The sequence below is a fragment of the Lactuca sativa genome, chromosome 5 (genome assembly GCF_002870075.4).
Source record: "Lactuca sativa cultivar Salinas chromosome 5, Lsat_Salinas_v11, whole genome shotgun sequence".
NCBI lineage: Eukaryota > Viridiplantae > Streptophyta > Magnoliopsida > Asterales > Asteraceae > Lactuca > Lactuca sativa.
The window spans coordinates 315,089,697-315,103,784 of record NC_056627.2 but is presented as its reverse complement, the minus strand read 5'-3'; positions in this window follow the sequence as shown (position 1 = coordinate 315,103,784).

The window sequence follows — 14,088 nt, the reverse complement described above, 5'->3', positions numbered from 1 at the left end:
AGTAATCGACTCATCTCTAATATCTCGGCCTCTGTACTCGGACTCTAAGTCTTACTCAGTTTGGCATTGCTTTGGATCGGTAAATCTCCTTTCTTGGAATTCTGCATATTGAATCTTTTCAACACCTTATCCAAGTAGGTACTCTGACTAAGTCCAGTTAGTCTTTTACTCCTTTATCTTAATATCCTTATCCCTAGGATATATGCAGCTTCCCCTAGGTCCTTCATAGCAAAGCACTTTTTAAGCCAGGACTTAACCTCCTGCAAGGTTGGGATGACATTTCCTATAAGTAGTATGTCATCTACATACGGTACCAAGAAGCTAACTATACTCCCACTAGCTCTTACATACACGCAAGACTCATCTTCACTTCTTAAGAAGCCAAACTCTTTGACCTTCTCATCGAAACAAAGATTCCAGCTACGAGATGCTTGTTTTAATCCATAAATGGATTTCTCAAGCTTGCACACTCTATTAGGGTATTCTGCACTGATAAAACCCTCTGGTTGATTCATGTACACATCCTCAGCCAGCTTTCCATTAAGAAAAGCGATTTTGACATCCATTTGCCATATTTCATAATCATGAAATGCAGCAATGGCTAGCATGACCCTAATAGACTTAATCTTTGCTACCGGTGAGAAGGTTTCATCATAATCAATACCCTGAGTCTGAGTAAAACCCTTCACAACCAGTCGAGCCTTATAAGTGTGCACCCTTCCTTCCATGTCGGTCTTCTTCTTGAAGATCCATTTGCAACCGACTGTTTTACAGCCTGGTACATTGTCAACTAAGCTCAAAACTTGATTGTCATACATGGACTGTATCTCGCTGTCCATAGCCTCCTTCCATTTAGCAGAATCCGGGCCTGCCATGGCTTCCTTAACATTGTTAGGTTCATCCAAATTTACCAGTGTACTATTGCTGATAAATGTATCACATTCTGTAGTAATATGAAAACCATAACAAAACTCAGGTGTGTTCCTAACCCGTGTGGAACGCCTCGGAGGTACAGACTCGTCAGCTGGCTCAACATGAGTTTCCTCCTCAGGTTGATTGCTAGTGTATGAGGTTCCTTCACCAATTGATTCTTGAATTTCTTCAAGGTCAATTTGCCTGCCACTGTCTCTTTGGCTCATAAACTCTCTCTCACGAAAGACCCCTCTTCTTGCTACAAAGACCACATTCTCACTGGGTCTTTAGAAGAGGTAACCGAAGGATTTCTGTGGGTAGCCGATGAAAATAAACCTTTCACTTTGGGGTTCGAGCTTATCATGAGTCTCACGCCTCACGAAATCCTTGTAACCCCAAATCTTGATGTGGTCCAATTTGGGAACCTTCCTAGTCCACATCTCATGAGGTGTTTTGGTAACCTTCTTTGTAGGGACTAGATTAAGGATATGGGCGGCAGTCTCTAAGGCATACCCCCAAAAAGATATTTGTAGCGAAGCTCGACTCATCATAGAGCGAACCATGTCTAACAAAGTTCGATTACGCCTCTCAGCTACACCATTTAGTTGTGGTGTCCTAGGAGGAGTCAATTATGAGACAATCCCACACTCCTTAAGATAGTCAAGGAACTCGGTACTAAGATACTTAACACCTCAATCGGATCGAAGCGTCTTAATGTTCCTCCCCAATTGATTTTCTACTTCCTGTTTGAATTCCTTAAACCTTTCAAAGGTTTCTGACTTATGTTTGATCAAGTAGACATAACCATATCTACTAAAATCATCAATAAAAGTCACATAAAACCGATTAGCATCCCTTGTGGCGGTCTTGAATGGTCCACATACATCAGTATGTATTAGGTCCAACAAACCCTCACCCCTTTCACAAGTACCAGTGAGGGGTGATTTTTTCATCTTTCCAAGTAGACAAGATTCACAACTATCATCCGATTTAAGGTCGAATGATTCCAAGACTCCATTCTTTTGGAGTTGGCCTATGCGTTTCTTGTTTACATGTCCAAGACGACAATGCCACAATGATGCTTTATCTAGGCTAGTAGAAGAATCAATATAAAATACATTATTTCCTAAGTTGTCTACAACTGACACAGTTTCATACACACCATCACAAGGTAATGTTTTAAAATAAAACACATTATTAAAGAAAGCATTAATACCACCACATTCATTATCAAACAAAAAGGTAAAACCTTGTTTGTACAAACCATGAAAGGAAATAATATTTCTCGCCATTTCAGACGAGTACACACATTTATTCAAATCTAATTTTAACCCATTATTCAGCAACAAAGTATAAACTCCAATCTTGGAAACAGGTGAAGCCTTCCTATTCCCCATGATCAAGTTTATCTTTCCATGCTCCACATCCTCACTTCTTCTTAGGCTCTGCAAATTTGAACATATGTGAATACCACATCCTGTATCAAGCACCCAAGTGTTAGAATATGGTGAGTAATTAGACAATATTGTGTAAATAACTACATGGGTGGGTTTCACTTTCCCATCCTTTAGATCCTGCAAGTACTTAGGGCAGTTTCGCTTCTAGTGCCCCTTGTCCTGGCAATAGTAGCAATTAGCATCCTTGGGGATGGCAGAATGAGTGACAGAACCGCTTTTGGTCCTTGATGAGGAGCCTTCAAGAGACTTTCCCTTGGTACCCTTCGAAGGGGACTTCCTCTTTTTCCCTTTGCCTTGCCCGATAGCCAAAACATGGGTAAATGTTGGAGTAGGAGTAGTAGAGGTAACAACCGACTTGCCCTTAAGACCGGTTTCAGTGGTCTTCAAGAGTCCTTGAAGTTTGCTAAGAGTAACTTCCTCCTTGTTCATATGATATGTCATATGAAATTGGTCATAACAAGAAGGTAAGGAGTGCAAAATGATGTCAATTGCCAACTCCTCAGGGAAGTTTACATTTAGCTTGAGTAAACGGTCCACATACCTTTGCATCTTTTGCATGTGGCCCGTGATGGATTAACCATCCTTCATGCGGGTTGTTATCATGGAGGAGATTATTTCATACCGCTCCTGACGAGCACTCTGATGGTACCTTTCCATCAGGTCTTAGTGCATATCAAAAGGGTAGAAGTCCTCATATGACTTTTGGTGCTCGGCTGTCATCGTGGCCATCATGATGCATGCCACCTTAGTATCATCTCTCTCATGTGTCATGAATTCAGCGATCTCCTCAGGAGTAGCAGTGGACTCATCAAGCTCTTTTAACTCCTTATCGAGGACATATTCCTTGTCCTCATAACGAGTAACCATCCTGATGTTCCTAATCCGGTCCATGAAGTTGGAACCATCAAAGATGACTCTCCCACAAAGATTCATGAGAGAAAAAGAGCCAGTTGGGTTAGAGCCCGAAGCATTAGTGTTGGAAGACATCTGAAAGAAGAAAGCAAGTTTAGATTAGATATATAGAGTCCTTAATAAGACACCCAAATGTAATATTAAGGCTAGGATCTAATCATAATATATTATACTTAGAAGAGGGATGTCGTAATCTAAGTAATAACATATTTGAAGGGTAGGTGAATGACGATTCACCAATTTCCACCACGAAAAACGAAATGAATTATTAGGTTTTAATTGGATTTGAAATTCCTAGATTCTTTTGAGATTCATTGAACTCTTCAATGGCATGTTTCAATCTCGATTGTGCCCTTCAAGTTTGGTGACTGGGATGCCGAGGATCACAAAACAACGTGTGAAGAACCATACTAATTCACTTGGTACCCTTAATATTATCACCTAATCAATGTGCCGGTTAACCACACATGCTCCATTGATCTATGACAAACATTAAGTCACCCTTCGTGATCCTTACTAGTCCAAGTTAGTTTGCCGGTTAACCACACATGCTCCACTAACGACTTGGTAAGGTACAAAGTGTGAATTCCATGGACTAGCACCATGTACACATTTTTCCTAAAGTAACTAAGATTGGGAATTAAAATACTTAGTTACTTTATAATAATCATTATACTTTTAATGAGGATTTAAAGTCATTGTCCTACATGTTCGGCTAACGACCCTCCACTGATCAAGGACGCGGTGGGTGAGAGTGGACACCCATTAAGCTGCCATTTTATAGGCAACAACCTTATACCCCCCTTATAGACCGGCTTCGTGAATGAGGCCTACTAACAGTAGAACGACTTATTCTTATATATATATATATATATATATATATATATATATATATATATATATATATATAATAATAATAATAATAATAATAATTAACCATTAATGTTATAAATAGTATAAGTGTTGAATTTTAACTATTAAAACTCTAAGGGTTGGAATTAAAGTTTATTAAAGTGTGTGAAACTTTACAAATTCCAAAACTTGAGGGCAAGGTTTGTAACTATCCAAAACTTTTCATTTCATAACTTATGAATTAAAGGTTCATAAAAATGAAGACTCGTCATTTTTATGTAACTTATGTGTTTTAAATGTGTGTTTAAAAGAAGTGACCTTTGGATATCCATAACTTGAGACAAATTATGGACTCCATTAAAACACATAAATGATCAAGAATTAATCCTAAACAATTCAGCAAATAATTCCTATCATCTTCTAAATTCATAAGAATATGAACATGATCATCAAAGTTTCAAGAATTATATGAACACATACAAAGCATGAAATTTTGATATAAGCTATTGTAAATGGATTAGAACAACCATTACACCAACTAAAACAAGTTTTAAAAAACCAAAACAGTTTAGGGTAATGTTTCTAGTCCATTTGCAGCAGCAAAACTCGAAAATTTGTATTCTAAGGCTCCTACTTGCCGAGTCCCCCCATGGACTCGGCGAGTTCATCAGGAAGACAACAAAAAAATTGACCTTTTTCACTATTTTGCATCAAGTATCAAATAAACAAGCCTAGGCTCTGATACCACTGTTGGGTTTTGAGCATTCTAACACTTCCTAAGTGTATATGCAACCCTAATAAACCTTGGATGTATGTTTGTCTAAGGTACATGCAAAATATTATTTTCCAAGGTTTATAACCTATCTAGCATGGCATGGGGTACTTTTAAACATAAAAGGACTAGATGAATTACATACCTTTTGTTGATTGTTGATTCCTTGGAGTTTGAGAGCCAAGCACCAATAATGTGAATGCCTCAAATGGAAATCAAAAATCACCACAAACTTGGAAAATGTATGAGAGAGTATACTAACACTTAGAAATCGACCACCACTATTACACACACACACACTAGGGTGTTTTTCATGCAACACAAGCTTGTTTATATAGTGTGCATGGTTAGGGTGAAACCCTAATAACCCATGTCTTTTCCTTTCCAAGGATCCATGGGTTAAAAGCTCCATGGATCATCCATGGACTTCCATATAAGCTTAGCTCATTAACAAATGAGCATTAGCCCACACCATATATATAATAGCCCATGATTTAATTAGTCTTCCTTTTAATCACTAAATCAATTCATAATTAATTCAAGATTAAAACTAATTAAATAACATGAATTTATATTAATATATTATAACTTATAATATATTAATAAATTCTTAAGTATGCAATTCTTATAAAATTATCCATAAATCGTTTGGGTGAAGTGCAACCCAAATGGACCATGCAGGGTCGGGTCAAGTATATACCAAATAAGTTATGGACTTAGACACCTTATCCAACATCGGGTCTTCCTCATATCCTCATCCCCCGCATACTAAGGCACCAGGAAGGCCCTCTTCCTAAAATTGGCAGTAATCTCCGCCATCGACTCAGTAGTCTGCCTCATATATAGAAACGCCCTGGCCAGCTGCTGAAGCTCCATAGCCGGCGCAAACTAAGCCCTAAACTTGGTCACAAAGTGTTGAATCAAGAAAGTGACCCTCATAAACTCTCAATCTGAAGTCTACTTCTCTACCGCAACGAATTTTTTACTACCGCGACCGTAAGTGAAGAAGTCATCCGCAACAAAGACTAGTTATTTTGTCTCTTAACTTATCTATTTAGATTGTATTATCCAGTGCACCTTGCATGGAAACTTTATCAGAAATTTAGTCTGTTTATTCTCCATGTAATTTCTCAAGACTCTATAAATAGAGTTCTCTTCTTCTGAACGAAACACTTCTTATCTCTCTTAATATCTGAATCTCTTTATCCTTACCTCTTTCTATCTTCAAATATCTTTTCTGAACTTACACTCATATATTAAGATCGAACTCTCAAACTCTCCTTTAGAGCAAGTCCTTGTGTGTGACATCCCCAAAATCACGGCCAGAAAATACCGATTTTGTTTATGCTTTATAAAAATCAGAGTACTTCATTTTAGAAAAATGTTGCGGAATTTGTTCCCAGAAAAACACGATAAATACGTTATTAAAACATTTTCGAAGAAACGTATTTATTTCATTTTAAAACGTTTGGGATGTCATTGTTAATACAGAAACATAAGCATAAACAGAACTTACAATTATTTACACTAGTGATCTACATCTCTTTAAATCTCTCAGTGTAATGTCACTTCATATCGTCACCTGTGATGTAAATAAACTGAGTGGGTCAGGTTGGGAAACCTGGTGAGTACATAGGGTTTTCAACCCACAATAATATAGTTATTATGTTTAAACAATCAAACAATCAACCCAATTACCCATCCCCGTTATCTTCTTTTAGTCTTCCCTAAAGATATTATCTCAAGGGTCATCTCTTATATCATATTTACTTTTCATCTCCTTACATCGTATTTCCTTATATGATTGTTCTTACGAACTTTACCTAAGGATCATCGCCTACATTGCATAAACAATACTAATCCGGGGATTACTCCCTCAATATGTGTCTAGCAAGAGTTAGGGTATCATCGCATGATTACGCAGCCACAACATCGCCTGGACTTGTAAATCATGATAAGGGTTAGTCTATCATCGCATGAATACGTAGCCACAACATCGCCTGGACTCGTACTTCATAATAAGGGTTAGACTATCATCGCATGAATACGTAGTTACATCGCCTGAACTCGTAATTCATCACCTACAGGTTGCTAGCCTGCTGGTGTTTCCACGGGGTTGTCTATAATAGTCCGTGGTCGCCATCTATACTCTGGTAGATGACTACATCTCCAAATTGTCGGGCAAGGTTGTAGTATCCTACATCACCAGATCATAGTCACTTATCTATCATCACCTATCTCTTATTATTTTATTTCATCACTCACCAACTATTTCATCTACCCATGTTTTATCCCAACATATTTGTAGATATAAAATAAATATACAGTTTAAATCATTTAAAACATGTATAAATCATTCATCCAGCATAGACAACAAGTATTCAAACAATATGCACACATAGCACGTAATTTATATTAAAATACTTCATATCTATGTGTAAGATGAAAGTAACTATGCACTCACCTGAGTAGGTGGTGACTCAGCACTCGGACAGCGCTTCGATACTCTCAAAACGATATTCCTTTGATAAAACCTAGTATCGATACCACTAGGGTTTAGTTTAACGATAACCGCGACAAATTAATTAGTCCGAGTATTATTAAGCATTAATAATACTCGATATAACTCATAATAATAGCCCAAATAATTATTTTAAGGACCTAATAACATTCCTATAATTATTTGAAAGCTATATTAAAAATTGCGTAAGCGTAGCACACTTACAGCAAATTTTTATTAAAAACCGGGCTTTGCTGGAGCAGCGTTTCCAAGCCGAAAGCTTTTCTTCTCGGAGCCGTCGGGCGCTCCGGGGCTTTCTTCTCGTGCTAGGGAGGTTCCGTAGACTTGGGAGGGGTTTAGGGAGGCTAGAGAGAAGTTAGAGAGAGAAAGAAAGGCTTATGGTGTGAAGAAAATATGAGGAGTTCACCCTTGTATTTATAGGAAGTGTATAGTAACGTAGTCTCCAAGCTTCGTCCGTAACTTTTGCATACGAGCTCCGTTTTTGTCTGTCTTTTTACTGTTGAGTTCCTATTAATGAGATCTTCAACTTTCATTTAGACCTCGTTGGCTAATTCTCATTCTATCTCGGATTTACAAAACTGTATCAAATTCGCCGCGCTCGAAAAGTAGGGACTAAGCTTCGTCCATAACTTTCGCATACGAGCTCCATTTTTGTCTGTCTTTTTACCGTTGAGTTCCTATTAATGAGATCTTCAACTCTCATTTAGACCTCGTTGGCTAATTCTCATTCTATCTCGTATTTACAAAACTGTATCGAATTCGCCGCGCTCGAAAAGTAGGGACTAAGCTTCGTCCATAACTTTTGCATACGAGCTCTATTATCGACGTTCTTTATATCCACGCGTTGGTATTTACGAGTACTATAACTTTCATTTAGATCCCGTCGGCTAAAAATCGACCGATCTAAAATTCAGATTTCGGGCTGTGCACTACTTTGCTAAATCTTAGAAAAATCATAACTTCCTCATACGAAGTCAGATTTGGGCGTTCTTTTTATCGATTTTCTTATTTTAACATATTCTACGACTTTCGTTTAGATCGCTAAGGCTAAATCTCGCTCTATCGTAAATTCACTATTTACGCTTCCCGGTATCGTGCCGGTTCCGTCGCGAAACTTCAACGGGTCATAACTTCTTCGTTATAACTCGGTTTTCGGCGTTCTTTATATGTACGAAAACCTTGTAACATACTATACAACTTGGTTAAGATTATTTATTCTAAATAATCTTTTGTCGAAAACTCGTTTTCGACCCCTATTGCCTCTAAATTGACTAGCCCGGATTTGCGGGCGTTACAATTATCTCCCCCTTAGGATGATTACGTCCCAGAATCATCAACGAAACATGGTCGTATAATGACTCCATATGTCGTCTCTTCATCCTAGGTAATAATTATAACTTCTACATTCCTTCAAGTCTATCTCTCAGACTTATTGACTGTATGTAGTACTCGATCGTGCACCTGCTCTCTTCCTCAGGCTAGACTCTAAATTATGATCTTCAAGTCAAAATCTCGATCCTTACTGGATACGAATTTGAGATGACTACTTTTATTACTACTATGGATCGATGTGTCATATTCTAATGACCTATCATCGTATGTTGCAACACTTAGACTTAGGTCTCTTAGAGTTAAATTCTAAAACAGAATATGCCTTCCTTCATGTTCTAATGTGATATAATCACACTTTAAAATTAGGCATTTCTAGCCACCAACTTCTTTAACAACGAGTGTGATACTTCTATTGATCGCTTTGATTTCAACCGTTTGGTTTAAGTCGGACGCTACATCAAACTTGGTCCTCTAAGCCACACAACATACTCATCGTAGTCGGACTCAATTTGATATGACCACTAGGGTCGGAATATCAACAATCTTCTTAGTCATTACCGAAACGATGGTAACAACACACTTGAATAAAACGAAATCAATTACTAGCTTCTTGGTAACCTTGTGACTTTCCCTGATCCAAGTGTGAGTCCTGTGCTTCCGGTAGTATAGGCCTCTACTACCATTCACACCTACTCATACTCGTCCCAAGTATTGTCTCGCAGTTTCCCAAGTCACCATGCAGCGAATCAACTTAACACATCAGATAACGAAACAAAGGTTTTATATTATTTCTTGAAATGATTACATAGGTGCTCAAGTTCACCCTAGGCTATGCCTCTAATAGGCTACATCATACAATACTATGGCTACTGCATAACTTGATCTTCGGATATGAAGTCCTTATCCTTGATTCCTCGCACGGTTTTCTGCTTCGTCGAGGATCATGTGAAATGCCCTTGGTTTCGGCGGTGCATTTGGTCTTGCAGCTTCGTTTTCCTTTGGACAGTTCTTTGAAATATGCCCATCATTTCCACATTCGTAGCACTTCTTGTTTTCGAATGTACAATCTTTGGAATAGTGACCGGTCCTACCACACTTATAGCACGTCACTTCACCATCGCATCTTCCGAAGTGTTTCTTCTTGCACTTCTCACACCACTTGGCTTCATTCCTTCGGTCGTCCAGGTTAGACTTCGAGAACTTTCCCTTATTATCAGGTCTTGAGGATCCTTCCGACTTCCTCTTCTCACCAACTTCAACTTTCTCCAGACCCTTTTCCCTTATTTGGGTCTCAACATTCTTGGCTGCCCAGATGGCGGCTTTCAAAGTGGTTGCTTGTTTGACCATTGGACCAAAGTCTGCTGGTAATCCATGGGCAAACTTATTGACCTTGGAGAGTTCAGTTGGAACTAGATAAGGAACAAGCTTCATTTTCTCCGTAAAACTTGCAGCATACTCGATGACACTCATCTTTCCCTTCTTTAGATTCTGAAACTCGTTGTTGATTTCCAGAAGATCCTGTTCAGAGCAGTACTGCATTTTTAGCTGCACCAGAAAATCCTCCCATGACATCTTGTTCGCTTCTCCTTTGGGCATCGAATCAACTAGTAGCTTCCACCAGCTTAGTACTCCAGATTTCAACAGAGGAACCGCGAGAGCGGTCTTTTGCCTGTTGCTACACTCACAACTCTCAAACATCGTCTCCATCTCGGAGATCCAGTTTATGACTTCCACCGGCGTCGGGCTTCCAGATAGACTCGGTGGTTTGGACGCCATGAAATCCTTGTATTTGCATCCACGTCCATCATTTCCTCCATCCTGGTGGTTTTGCTTAACCATTGGTGGGTTGGCTTGACCAACAGTCCCACTGTAGTTTCCCTCCTCAGTCTGCCCCTCGTTCAACTCGGGCCGTTCGATCTGAATGGTCGCTTCCTCTCGATTTTGCTGGAGCAAACGCCTGGTTTCCTCCATTTGACGATCCAACATCGCTTGGATCATCGCTTGCACTCCGGCCATTGTGACTGGCTCAGCAGTGGCTTCCATCACCGGTATTTTCTCAATCACTGGGGGTTGGTTTCTGTTCCCATTTGCATTTACGTTTCCACTACGGGTTCTTACCATCTTGATCTATACACCTAATGAGGTGAATCTAGACCTTTACTTAGGATTGACGTTTAAATCATCCTTATCACTCCGAAATGTTTACATGCTAGTTCTAATATCGTAGTCGTACGTTTAGAATCCTAAACACATAAGGTTTCCAGATCCGGTCGGCAACAGACCATAGATCCGATCAAACTATAGCATAACAAATCATTTAGCACATAAAAGCAATTTAGGCATCATTCCTAAAACAAGCTAGTGCTCACACCTCACAATCATCGCTTAGCATTCTAAGTTTAAGTCTAGAAATAAATCCATATTCCTAGTTCGCTTAAACTAATGCTCTGATACCAACTGTGACATCCCCAAAATCACGGCCAGAAAAGACCGATTTTGTTTATGCTTTATAAAAATCAGAGTACTTCATTTTAGAAAAATGTTGCGGAATTTGTTCCCATAAAAACACGATAAATACGTTATTAAAACATTTTCGAAGAAACGTATTTATTTCATTTTAAAACGTTTGGGATGTCATTGTTAATACAGAAACATAAGCATAAACAGAACTTACAATTATTTACACTAGTGATCTACATCTCTTTAAATCTCTCAGTGTAATGTCACTTCATATCGTCACCTGTGATGTAAATAAACTGAGTGGGTCAGGTTGGGAAACCTGGTGAGTACATAGGGTTTTCAACCCACAATAATATAGTTATTATGTTTAAACAATCAAACAATCAACCCAATTACCCATCCCCGTTATCTTCTTTTAGTCTTCCCTAAAGATATTATCTCAAGGGTCATCTCTTATATCATATTTACTTTTCATCTCCTTACATCGTATTTCCTTATATGATTGTTCTTACGAACTTTACCTAAGCATCATCGCCTACATTGCATAGACAATACTAATCCGGGGATTACTCCCTCAATATGTGTCTAGCAAGAGTTAGGGTATCATCGCATGATTACGCAGCCACAACATCGCCTGGACTTGTAAATCATGATAAGGGTTAGTCTATCATCGCATGAATACGTAGCCACAACATCGCCTGGACTCGTACTTCATAATAAGGGTTAGACTATCATCGCATGAATACGTAGTTACATCGCCTGAACTCGTAATTCATCACCTACAGGTTGCTAGCCTGCTGGTGTTTCCACGGGGTTGTCTATAATAGTCCGTGGTCGCCATCTATACTCTGGTAGATGACTACATCTCCAAATTGTCGGACAAGGTTGTAGTATCCTACATCACCAATTCATAGTCACCTATCTATCATCACCTATCTCTTATTATTTTATTTCATCACTCACCAACTATTTCATCTACCCATGTTTTATCCCAACATATTTGTAGATATAAAATAAATATACAGTTTAAATCATTTAAAACATGTATAAATCATTCATCCAGCATAGACAACAAGTATTCAAACAATATGCACACATAGCACGTAATTTATATTAAAATACTTCATATCTATGTGTAAGATGAAAGTAACTATGCACTCACCTGAGTAGGTGGTGACTCAGCACTCGGACAGCGCTTCGATACTCTCAAAACGATATTCCTTTGATAAAACCTAGTATCGATACCACTAGGGTTTAGTTTAACGATAACCGCGACAAATTAATTAGTCCGAGTATTATTAAGCGTTAATAATACTCGATATAACTCATAATAATAACCCAAATAATTATTTTATGGACCTAATAACATTCCTATAATTATTTGAAAGCTATATTAAAAATTGCGTAAGCGTAGCACACTTACAGCAAATTTTTATTAAAAACCGGGCTTTGCTGGAGCAGCGTTTCCAAGCCGAAAGCTTTTCTTCTCGGAGCCGTCGGGCGCTCCGGGGCTTTCTTCTCGTGCTAGGGAGGTTCCGTAGACTTGGGAGGGGTTTAGGGAGGCTAGAGAGAAGTTAGAGAGAGAAAGAAAGGCTTATGGTGTGAAGAAAATATGAGGAGTTCACCCTTGTATTTATAGGAAGTGTATAGTAACGTAGTCTCCAAGCTTCGTCCGTAACTTTTGCATACGAGCTCCGTTTTTGTCTGTCTTTTTACTGTTGAGTTCCTATTAATGAGATCTTCAACTTTCATTTAGACCTCGTTGGCTAATTCTCATTCTATCTCGGATTTACAAAACTGTATCAAATTCGCCGCGCTCGAAAAGTAGGGACTAAGCTTCGTCCATAACTTTCGCATACGAGCTCCATTTTTGTCTGTCTTTTTACCGTTGAGTTCCTATTAATGAGATCTTCAACTCTCATTTAGACCTCGTTGGCTAATTCTCATTCTATCTCGTATTTACAAAACTGTATCGAATTCGCCGCGCTCGAAAAGTAGGGACTAAGCTTCGTCCATAACTTTTGCATACGAGCTCTATTATCGACGTTCTTTATATCCACGCGTTGGTATTTACGAGTACTATAACTTTCATTTAGATCCCGTCGGCTAAAAATCGACCGATCTAAAATTCAGATTTCGGGCTGTGCACTACTATGCTAAATCTTAGAAAAATCATAACTTCCTCATACGAAGTCAGATTTGGGTGTTCTTTTTATCGATTTTCTTAGTTTAACATATTCTACGACTTTCGTTTAGATCGCTAAGGCTAAATCTCGCTCTATCGTAAATTCACTATTTACGCTTCCCGGTATCGTGCCGGTTCCGTCGCGAAACTTCAACGGGTCATAACTTCTTCGTTATAACTCGGTTTTCGGCGTTCTTTATATGTACGAAAACCTTGTAACATACTATACAACTTGGTTAAGATTATTTATTCTAAATAATCTTTTGTCGAAAACTCGTTTTCGACCCCTATTGCCTCTAAATTGACTAGCCCGGATTTGCGGGCGTTACAATGTGACTTCATTCACTTTAAGCTGATCACGTAAACTAACTTGGTTTGATTGCAATCCTTGTTAAGAATCAGCTTAGTGTTTACTTGATATATAACTTGTTTTCATTTATATTTCCTTACTTTTCTGCATTTAAATATTCCGTAACTAACTATCTAACAACTCTAACTTCTTATTATTGTTGAGCTTTATGATCCTTTGAGATTAACTTTATTCCACAATCTATAACTTGTTCTAACATTTGTTGAAGTTTGTTTCTCAAAAGTTTTTCTCTCAACAATTGGTATCAGAGCCAAAGTTGTTGTTTTCTGAACAAAAACTATGATTTTGAAAAGCCTTCTATACGACTAAAGCTCG